Consider the following 12278-nt stretch of genomic DNA (forward strand, 5'->3'; position numbering starts at 1 on the left):
GGAGCTCTCCTGAAATGGAGAAGGGTGATTTTCCTTCTCCACCCCTCCCCCTTCCTAGCATGTCCTTCCTATGCACCAGGAGAGCTCCAGCATCACACTTGTAGACAGGTAACTTTTAAAAAGTGTTTTTCAGGGGGTTTGAGGAGGTGGTTAGAGCCCTCTTGCATTTCCTGGGTCTCAGAACTTCTGATTGGCCAGGCCATACAGCAGCCATAGTGGGTTTGTCCCGTGCCTTCCAAGGAGGTGTGGAACAAGCCCACTAACAAATTAATTTACTATAAAGCAGGGTGGTGAAAGCATTTGCAATTTTGTGGGGCATCAATATCCGGGAGGATGCACATTTTGTGTCCTGTCTGGATGTGCCCAGAGATATTCTGGTGACATGTGATCCAGAAATGTGCTGCTTAATCTACCAGTGATAAGTCTTCTGTCCCTAGGCTTCAAATGAGTGATGAATTGAGATTTATCTCTGATTCATACTGAGTTTTGGAATAATTTAACAGTGAGGTGGTATAATCATCACCAAATTGTGGGTCTATATATATATTAGACTTGTGCAATTTGGCAAAAAGTCATGCCATTTTGGGTTCTATTTTCATATAACCCCTCATTCAGTTTACTGGGAAGTTACTTGAATCAGGAGGGGTGTTGTCATTTTCATGCGGCTAAGATTCGACCCATTAGCGATGATGGGAAACTTTATAGACTCAATCCTCAGTTATTTTAAGACCTATCTGCATGAAACCTACCCCAGTTTCAGACACCATTTACAACTGCAGGCTTGCTAAGTTTCAGAACAATTTACCAATCTACTGATTTTTAAGAATTATTTTAAGTTTTTATCATAACATTTTTTAAAAATAAGACAAACTGCAAGAGAGTGTTCTGGGAATTGTAGTTACCAGTTGTGTCCATTATGAGTTAATCAAAGCATGGACACAACTAGAACTTTTATTGGCTGAGAAACAAGAGAGAGAAAAAACTCTCATCATGAAGAGGAACTGAGAGACTTTTCAATGCTCACCCCATGCAAGTGGCGTAGAGGAAGAGTCTAGGGAACTTTTCTAGAAGAAATGGATGTTGTTGCTACTGCCAGGGAGGGAGAAAAGGCGTTGCAGTTAATCCCATCTTCTCCAGGAGTCCCACAGTAGATCACTACCTTAGGTATATTGCAGAGTTAACTCCATCCTTTACAGTAGCCAAAAAATCCTGCTCTCTTGATCCGTTTTGGCCGGTTTTCAGTTCCTGTTCCCCCATCCCATCCTGTTTTTGGGGAATATACAAAACAAACCACCAAATTTTACAAATCACTTTAGTTCAAACTGATCTAGGCCCAAACCATATATGTTCACTTTAAATGAGATCCCAAGATGACTTACCATTTTAAAAAAAATAAAACAAGAAAATAATAGGCAGATTAAAAAAATTGAGAGAAGATCTGACCTTTCTTCAACTTTCATAATGGAACCCTATGGTCAGTTAAATTTTATGGAATCCTGCCTATGGCAGAGCAGGAGTAAAATTGACTAATCAAATGTCTGGGGAAAGCTAGATGAAATCTGACTTGGATCTTGTGCTGGGAATAAACTCAATCTAGATGTCCAGGAAAATAAACACTGATAATTCTAAATCTTATTCTCCAGTTTTCACAAGAAACGAATTAGCAACTGGAGATAAAGAGTCTCTACAGGTTGAATATCCCTTATTTGAAATGTTTGAGATCAAAAGTGTTCCATATTTTGAACCGCATGTACGTAATATGAGGTCTGGAAGAAGGACCCAAGTATAAATATGGTATTTCTTTATGTTCATATACACTTTACACACACAGTCTGAATATAATTTTATACACAAGTTTTAAAAAATAATCTCATAAATTAGACAAGGTTTGTTTACATTTAACAATAAAAAGGAAAAAAATGGCCACCCACATAAAGAGTTTTCGATTTTGGAGTATTTCAGAATTCTGGATAAGGAATACTCAATCTCTTTGACCTGCTGTTTGATGTGAAAGTTTATCAGTCATATAGCAATATTTCACGATGTTTCTCCAAATCCAATCTGTATCTTTATACTATCCTTTATTCATATGTAGCATGTTGTACTTTTGTTTATGTGCAAATAGCAAAGTGATGGAAATATTTGGATAGACTACTGCCAGCTGGATAAAAACATCTGGTTGTGAAACATCATGTTTTTTCTCATGAGAAAAAAGTACTGGATGGTGGTTGCTCTTTGCAATAAGAAGTATGCATCCATATACACACTTCCCCCATTGGCTAGAGAGGATGATTGTGCAGCTCTTTCAACTGCATGCATTGTATGTATTTTTTTAAAAAAATGTGTTTTGTACTTCTGCATATTTTATTCCTCTGAAATGCACTGCAAATGTCAAATAGGTAATTAGGTTTGCATTTCAGGGGCAAGATGTGCTTTGTTGTACAATGAGTCTGGAGAGTAGGTAAGATAGACATTTTCAGCAACAATCTTAACCCAACAACAACAAAACTTTATTTATATACCTCTCTATCTCCCTGAGGGGACTCAGAGCAGTTTCCAAGTAACATCATCAATACATACAAAGTAAACAACATAAACATAAAATTAACAAGACAATATAAGCATAAAAAATCACAATAGCACATATATAGTTAAAATAATCCTGCCCAATGAAATCCTTTCCAACTCTTAATCTGTCTGTCTCCACATGCTGCAAGAAATGTAGCAAAAGTTCTAGAACATGCCAGACCTGTCATGTATGACATAACACCCAATACTTTCCTGTCAAGCATAAAACATGACCAAAGCAAGATAGCATGCCACAATGGCCATTCTGCAAATCCGTTAAGAGAATGAAGATTAAGGAGAGGAAAGAAGGCTAATAGAACAAACATTAGCAGATTTATGGAAAACTTTTTGTGTGCCTTCATAATAATTATATCAGCCATTCATGACAACATGTTGTCTGGAGAGATAAGTCATCAGAAACATCTTGAGGGGGTAAAAATTGCACCGCTTTCAATCACAGAGCTAATCATAAAGTAATTATCATCGCTGAGATTGGCATAAGAATGATCATTAACTATGTACTAAACTGCAATCATCTGTCTCAAAAATCTAATAAAGAATCTGTGTGATCAATATTCAGAACCATTAGCCAGAGTGACAGATCTGTTTTCCTTATTTTTAGTTTCAATGGCATGCTGGCCTCCTTTACTTACAGTGGATTTCTTTTTTTTTCCCCTTTACTTTTTTTTCCAAAATGGGAGGGGGAGTTCTTACTCTTTAATTAACCTGAATTTGGCAGGAAACAAGAAAGAAGCCTTGGAATCCAGAGCACCTTTTTCTGAAACTGATACGTATTTTTCTTTCACAAGGCAAAGTTTATTGTTACCTCAAACTTGTTCAGCTAAAGCTCAGTTTTAAATGTAATCCATGTGTTGTGTGTGATTAAACATTGTGAGTTCTAACTTGCTTAGCAACAATGTAAAAGCTAGGTTGCTGGCATACTTATGCTTTGCTAGCTAAACCAATCTTGCATACCCTTAGGCCATAAATCCCTGATTTATGTAAAGACTACTGCTGTTCTAGCTTGTCTATGATGCCAAGTGCAAAGCATCCCCACCTGTTTTTCCTTTTAATGCCTCATTGAGATGCATCTGAATTCTTGACTTACTTGAATTTAGTTTGTGGCACCTGCATAAATTCCCTGAGGTGTAATCCACTATATGTCACTCTCATTAAACCAACCATTTTAGTATCTGTTTCCAGTCAAATCCAATGGTGCTATTTACAAAGGTTTGTCAGGTTTATGTGCACATGTGGTAGACAGAGGTATAGCGACAGGTGAATTCTACCTCCCCATTAAGTTTCCTTCCATCCCCTGATTTCTAGCATTACAAATGGAAACCCTGAAAATGATCGTTGTGTTATGACTCCTATCAAAGTGTAACTAGGTCAAATGGGAGCAAAATGAGGCCCTCCATAAAGAAAAAATCTTCCCACTCAAATGGAATTTTTCTTTAGTACCCAGATTTATAGCATTGTGGATTATGGCTTAGAATTCTTATATTTGCTGGATTCACATTCCCTTGGCAACTTTTCGCCTTTGCTTTGGATGCCTAAACTGCATTTCTAAATATCCAACTGAACATTTTATATTACAATAATGCTAGGAATTCTAAATTTCATTGGGGTCGAATTTCTATTTGGGAGACTAGTGCACTCATCTTCCTGTGTCTTAGCTCTATTCTCCCGCATAAGGAGGAAATGTATTATCCCAGAACCTACTTCCTTGACATAGTCTCCTATCATTCTGTGCCTCAGAATGCCACTTCATTTACCAGAGCCTTGGATCTCAATGCCTAGAAGCAGCAATTCTTTTGACAAAACTGGGTGGAATTTATAAGCATAAGATAACCTTGAGAGTCAGTGTGGTGTAATGGTTTGGAATTCCTGCTAAGCCATGGGTGATCTTAGACATGCTCATCTTAGGGTTGTCAGAAATGACTTGGAGATACACACCAACAGTCAAAACAACAAAAATACAGGCTCATCTTTGAAAGAGTGGACAAATACCTGTAGAAATTTTAAAATAGGTATCAAGGTCATGGTACCCTTTCAAGTAAATGTGCATGGGATTTCAGATTGAAAGTCCCCTTCAGAGGACCTAAAGGATATCAAACTTCCGGTGTTAGAATCACATTTGAATGCATCTCCATGGAAACATTATATGAATATTCCTTGCACAGAACTACCCTAAGATGCTTGTCCTTAACACAGTAAGATCTGATATACTTGACTTCTCATTTGTCCTTCATTACATGGTTTCTGTTTATTAATAGTACTAAATATTTCCTTAGCACATTTAAATATTCAATACACTACACATTCTTCTGGTCATAAGCATATGCATTATAATACTATAGTACTATTATTCACCATATTACAGATGGAAAGACAAGTCTAAGGCTATTTACCAGAAATGCATCCCCCACAGATCATGCAGCACTTACAATAACATGTAATTGCTCTTTTTAAACCTTATACTCAATAGCAGGGGAAATCAAATACAATGAGAAACATTGGTGAGCATTAGAGCCTCTACACATAAGAGCTCACAATAATAATAATATAAAAACAAGAATGCTCTTATTTGTTTGTAAAAGTATCATGATACAGTTCTTGACTTCTTAACCTCTCACTTTCCCATGTGAATGATTCTGAAATCAGACATGAAGGAACAAAAAAGAACCCCTATAAGAATGCTGAAAATTTTACAGTTATTTGAGCACCACTTCTGCTGCCGTAGCAGCAGTCACCATATTCATCCATATTAACACAGGCTATGTCTGCCCAAAACTGAACAAAATGGATTTATGTGTGATAGTCAATAATGTTGCCATCCAACCCTATTACCTAATTATTACCTAATTAACCTTTTTGTGACTTGCGAAACATTTTTAAAGGGGCATTAACTTGTTTGTGGATTCAGCTGAGGCAGTGGCCATCTAGGAACTACTTCTCGGCTAACTTGGGTGAAACACCTGGGTCCCCAAATATGTGCCATTTCCAAGCGACCACTCAGTGAAACATAACTGAGTATTTTTCCCCAACTCAAAAGGATTTATTGAGGCCAGAACTCTTCTTGTTCCAAGGCCATTTCCATTCCTTGGTTATTTGAACCACAGGTGAGGGTTTCCATTCCTGGCCTACACCACAGGATGCCTTAGGTGTACACAAAAATGTAAACTCATCACTGTTTTCTGCCACAGATTAGGGATAAGCACCTGTTTTACCCCTATCTCCCATCAAGTCCACCAAAGCAACCCTTTGGAAGTTGTACAAAAATTGGTAGTTGCCTGCATCTGAGAAATTGATACCATCAGCTCAGTAGAAATTTTGTCTAAGGTGTGTAATGTCATTGTGGTGTATGTAAGAGCCCATACCATCAGCTAAAATCTTTCGTATGGCTCTGTTCATACTATTTCAGTCAAACTTCTTGTTGTTGCTGCCTCCTGGCCAATTCAAGTGTGGGATGATCGCAGACAATAAAGTATGGATGTGAGGCCATGCCTCCTTGATTTTGTGAAAACCAGCCTATGTTTGAAGAAACAATGCTCTACCTTTGTGAAGGCCCAAATCATTACCATCCAGGTGGATAACTAAAATGTTGGGAGGGAATTCGCTCCCCAAATCAAACAGCCAAGCCCAAGACAACCAGCACGCTGCTGCCTCCACAGCCAGCAATGCAGAGGCCACCTGGAGCATACCTGGGGAATAGACCAGGTTCCTGGGCCAGCAACATGCCCTGCTGCTGCCCCACTCTGATGCAGTGGCACGTATTGCCAGGTGGCAACTGGCTGAATCAGGAGCCAGAGCAGCACTGCAGCTGGTGCAAGGCACAAAGCTAGGCACTGTCACCTCAACAAAAATGGGGATGTGGGTGCAAGGTGGAGCCAGACAGCCCAGAGATGCCACTCCACCAGCCGAGGAAAGGGCCAAGGAGCCTGGCCATCCCCCACAGCCAGCATGCAAATACTGCCCCGGGAGCTGAGGGCATGAAGGAGGTAGCACATCATGGGTAGGTGAGCAGCGCCACTGCCCTGCCAACCTGAAGGAATGGCATCACCTTCCTCCCGTTCTGCTGGGAGAAGGAAGGCACCCTGGAGGAAGGTAACTTTTTGACCTGGCTAGGCCCTGCACAAACTGCAGTGGGCCAAAGGGATGGAAACCCACACTCCTCCCCAATCCCCATAATTCCCACTCTCTTGAGTCCAGGAGCAGCAGCTGGCCACTACTCCTGACACCCATGGGTGCCCAGGTGAAACTGCAGGCTGGATGGGAGGTGTAACCCCCCACCCCCACCCCGGACCAATTAATGGACTTCCAGGGGATGCAGCCATCTGTCCTGGTGATGAGCTCAGAATGAGCTCCAAAGGCAGGCTGCTCTCTTATGCAGCCCCACCCACTAGAAATAGTTCCAGACTGAACAATTTCTAGTAATGGCCCCTGTTGGTGGAAGATGACATGTCACCCCCTGGCCCCGCAGATCAGGGGAGGTAAGCTAATTGTTCTTGTTGTCATTTCTCCAAACAATTCACAGAAAAAATAGTTAATAGAGTTTGAAAAAGTTATGTGACATGGTGGTTGGGGAACCCTGGGTATCTTAAACCACAATAACACATGTATGCCAATATCTGCACATCCCCAGAAGGGATTTGATGAATGCATGAAATTGTAAGAGAAAACAATGGATGACTAAACTCTATTTTCATGAGTCTCCTTAAGTCAGCTCAGTATTGGGTTTTTAAAAAAGATGAACGACAACAGTAGATATCACATGGGCAGTGAAATGTCACATAATGAAACCTAAAGAAAGGCAATCATTCTGATTTATACTGCAAAGAGTAAGGCAAATATTTGATAAAGGAGAGCGATTCATATTATTAATATAACCCACAAAACACAATATAAAACCTTTAAAGAAGAATTGCTGTTGCAAATGTATTACACAAGGTCATATTTTGACAGCCAAATGGGAGTTCTACTAGCAGAAGAAGATAGTATCCAATTTCTAAATAAATACAGATAAAGTTGTTATTATATACTTTCCACTAGATGAGATTTCAACATACATGTTATTGTTTAAATGCAACCCAATTGCTAAATATATTTCACCTGACTGTATCTCTGTATGTTTTGGCATTACATTTGATATATTATGCATGCTTACCTGGGATTGTAAGTAAACACTGTTGGAAACAGATAATTCATAACATGCCCCACTCCTTTCCCCAAATGTATGATAATATTGGGAGGCTACTGACATGTACAGTTGCTTTTGTACTTTTTAAAGGCTAGTTAAATATGGAACTATCTGAGATGCATTCAATTTTGGTCCATCTCACCCATGACAGTCAAGTGTAATACTTCCTGTTCTAAGCAGAAAAATACAGTCCCTAGTATTGATTTTAAGTTAGTGGGAACTTTTGATGGAGTTTTAATATTGTGAGCTATCTTCAATGCTGGAAAATAAATGGTATAATAATTTCACAATTTGCATTGTTGGAATTACTTTCACTAGGTTTATTATTTAATCTTACAATAGCATTGGAGGCTGTTGTTAGGCAATTAATCAGAAATCAAAATAGATAAGATGTTAGATCAAAGATGTTAGATTTAAAGTCTTCTCCCTCCCTCTGTCCATTTTCAAAACACTGCAGGAGGGTTGAAAATATATTGGAAATGTGTGGAATGAAAGCTTATTTTTCAAAGCTTATTTTTCTTAAAAGTGTATTTTTAGATTATCTTGAAAAAGCAATAAATAGAGATTATTTGATTGGGTTTAAAAGATAGGTTTGATGAAATAATCTTGAAATCTATGCCACTATAGAGTCATTAACTAAAATGGGGGGAAAGAGAGCAGACAGGAGAACTTGTTTGGTTTCAATGAAAAAAAAAAGACAACTCCAAATGTATTTGCTCCACAAATAAATACTGGCATAAAAAAAGAGTGAGGCATCTGGGGCTAAAAGAAAATTAAGTGTCTGAGACATAGCTCCAGACCAGATATCATTATAGTTACACAATTTCTGTGCAATTTTACCATTTGTTTCAGTACAATTTCATCATTTATCATGTACCAGGACAGGACATTTTAGATTCACATTTTCTTTCAAAATTTACTCAAAACTAGAGCTACACACAAAATGTAGGCTTTACATGGCATTGTTACTTGAGCCATTAGAAATTATGTCTACAGGTTTGGATATTCAAAGCGTTTAGATGGGACAAATATGCATCTACAATGAAACCCAATGGCTATGTTATTTTGGTGGACCATAACATAGCAAATATTCTCAAGTCTTTTACATCAGATTTGTGGGAAGGAAATCTTTGAATTTTGGTAAATTCTTATAAACATTTAGAATTTTTTCACTCACTTGTAGGTTAAAATCATAATTACAGTTTTCAGAATGTCTTGTCAGAGCCATTCTGAAAACTGGTTTGAGTTCTGAAATACAGCTCTGGAGAACAGATTCAAATCCTTGTTTTGCCATGAAAACCCACTGGGTGACCTTGGGCAAGTCACACATGCTCACCTTCAGAAAACTCTATGATATATTTGCCTTAAGGTCTCCATAAATAAGAAATAATCTGACCGCACTTAACAGCAACAACAACAAATATTAGAAAAGACTTTCAGTGAATATGGAAGTTGGAAGGCAATTCACACTAGTCATTCCTTCCATTAACTGGGGTTGGAAGCACAATGACCCTGCGAAGATGGAAAAGTGCAAATAAAAACTCAGATTTTTTTAAGCTGAGAGAACATCTATCTGGAAATTTCTAGGCTCTCCAGTATGACTCTATGATGTACTGGAACTTGAATACAGAATTACATTGGAGGATCTAGAAATTATTCACAGATAATCAAATATGCAAAAGTTAAACCCACAAGTATGGACAGTTGTTGACTGTATTTAGTTGGAGAAGTTTGAGCTCAGCAAGTATGCAGATGTTTAAACATAGTAATATTTATTTATTTATCATGTCAGGGGCAACCAGACCATTGTATTACATTTCTAACAGAACAAAACAAACAAACAGACAAAACACAAAGTTTTCAAGCTTGGTAGTTGATTAAATGTCCTTTGACCAATATCTGGCCAGTTGGAGTGCCTCTGGTGTTGCCGCATGGAGGTCCTCCATTGTGCATGTGGCAGGGCTCAGGTTGCATTGCAGCAGGTGGTCTGTGGTTTGCTCGTCTCCACACTCACATGTTGTGGATTCCTCTTTGTAGCCCCATTTCTTAAGATTGGCTCTGCATCTTGTGGTGACAGAGTGCAGTCTGTTCAGTGCCTTCCAAGTCGCCCAGTTTTCTGTGTGCCCAGGGGGGAGTCTCTCATTTGGTATCAGCCATTGATTGAGGTTCTGGGTTTGAGGCTGCCACTTTTGGACTCTCGCTTGCTGAGGTGTTCCAGCTAGTGTCTCTGTAGATCTTAGAAAACTATTTCTTGATTTAAGTCGTTGACGTGCTGGCTGATACCCAAACAAGGGATGAGCTGGAGATGTCACTGCCTTGGTCCTTTCACTATTGGCTGCTACTTCCCGGTGGATGTCAGGTGGTGCAATACCAGCTAAACAGTGTAATTTCTCCAGTGGTGTAGGGCACATACACCCCGTGATATTGCGGCATGTCTCATTAAGAGCCACATCTACTGTTTTAGTGTGGTGAGATGTGTTCCACACTGGGCATGCATACTCAGTGGCAGAGTAGCATAGCACAAGGACAGATGTCTTCACTGTGTCTGGTTGTGATCCCCAGGTTGTGCCAGTCATTTTTCATATGATACTGTTTTTAGCACCCACTTTTTGCTTGATATTAAGGCAGTGCTTCTTGTAGGTCAGGGCATGGTCTAGGGTGACTCCCAGGTATTTGGGTGCGCTGCAATGCTCCAGTGGGATTCCTTCCCAGGTAATCTTCAGAGCTCGGGATGCTTGTCTGTTCTTAAGGTGAAAGGCACAGTTTTGTATTTTAGATGGATTAGGGATCAGCTGGTTTTCCCTGTAGTAGGCAGTAAGGGCACCTAGAGCTTCGGAGAGCTTTTGTTCTCTGTTCTCAAAGCTCCCTGCTTGAGCAGTAATGGCACGGTCATCAGCATAGATAAAACTCTCTGTCCCTTCTGGCAGTGGCTGGTCATTTGTGTAGATGTTGAACAAGCACACTCCCCTGAGGCAGGCTGTTCTTCTATTTCCGCCATCTACTTATCTGGCCCTGGAACTCAACAAAGAAGCTCCTGTTTGTAGCAAGTTTTCTATGAGGCGGGTGAGGTGGTAATCCTTTGTGATATTATACATTTTTCTCAGGAGGAGGTGGTGGTTTACTGTATCATAAGCCGCTGACATGTTTATGAAGACCTATGCGGGACATAGGTCTTCATAGGTCTTCTGACATAGCTGTTCTGACAGGTCTATGGGGGACATGAGAGAAGCCTCCTTGCAGGATTGGAAGACATCCGGGTGTCCTCTGGGCAACGTCTTCATGGACGGCTGATTCTCTCATTCCAGAAGCAACCAGAAGCGACTTGCAGCATGCAAGCAAGCAAGCAACATAGTAATAAAAATAGTTTTATAGAGTACCGTTGAAAATAAAGTGTGCTATGTGTTCATATATTTCTCCATATGTGTGCACATCCATCTATACTATGCATACAATGCACATATGGCAACATTTGTCTACTGATTAAAATGACATTACCTTGTAAGGGAGATCACAAGGGGAAGCACCCATCAGTGCTGACTTCATTTGTCTTATTTATAGTAGCAAATGAAATAAACTTCCTATGAATATGGAAAAAATCACTGTTAACTTAATCAGTGTGTCAGGCTTTTCAGTATGAAACCAATTTAGACACTGTAAGCAAAGTAAATTATTCTAATTTAATCCAATCACTGCCAAGAATTATGTGCTCCCCATGCTCTTCAACTTGTTTAGAGAGAATTTAACAGAGTGGGAGCTTCAAGCTAGAGAGTTTCCAGTCTCTTCCAGTTCTTTTCATTTTGAGAAGAGGGATTCTGAATAAGTCCTAACAACCATTCATAAATTCCTTTGGGAAGAAAAAAAAGTTTATTTTGAAAAACAGTCGAAATTTGGTATACTCTGATTATTTCAAACTTCACATTGGCATTACTTCTTCCTATTATAATCACTGATTTCAAAACCTAATTTTTAATGATAAGACCCAAGAAATTGGAAGAAAGAATCATTATTTGCAAAAAAAATCATGTTTAATTTTTGTCTGCCATCTGAACTGTGTATAATTATACATAGGAAGAGCTAAATGCCATATCGGTAGAGTAAAGCTCAATACAAATCTTCTAGCAGACTTCCGAGTAAGAAAAGAAAAAAAGACTACCGTATGTTGGTTTCAAGTGTTCTTGACAGCTGTGCAGAGATGTCAGAAAAGACCAAGGGGGAAAAGATAAGATTAGAGCTAGAAGAGAATTTTTTGTTACTTTTTAATGCATTTATCTATTTTATGATCTATGGGGCTATTAACAAAAATGCATCGTCAGAATGGCTCTGTAGGCTTTTTTTTCCTCATGGAATTGTGAACAAATATATATTCACTGCAAAATGTGCACATATATTGTACTTTTGTGTGAAGGGGAACTGCAAAGGCAAATTTTTTCCAGGTCTGGACATGAATAATAAAACTATGCACCAAGATGTGCAAACGTTTCTATTTAGGAAAAAAAAGGAGAAATCACAA

Source organism: Anolis sagrei, chromosome 5 (genome assembly GCF_037176765.1).
Source record: "Anolis sagrei isolate rAnoSag1 chromosome 5, rAnoSag1.mat, whole genome shotgun sequence".
In the NCBI taxonomy this organism is placed as follows: Eukaryota; Metazoa; Chordata; class Lepidosauria; order Squamata; family Dactyloidae; genus Anolis; species Anolis sagrei.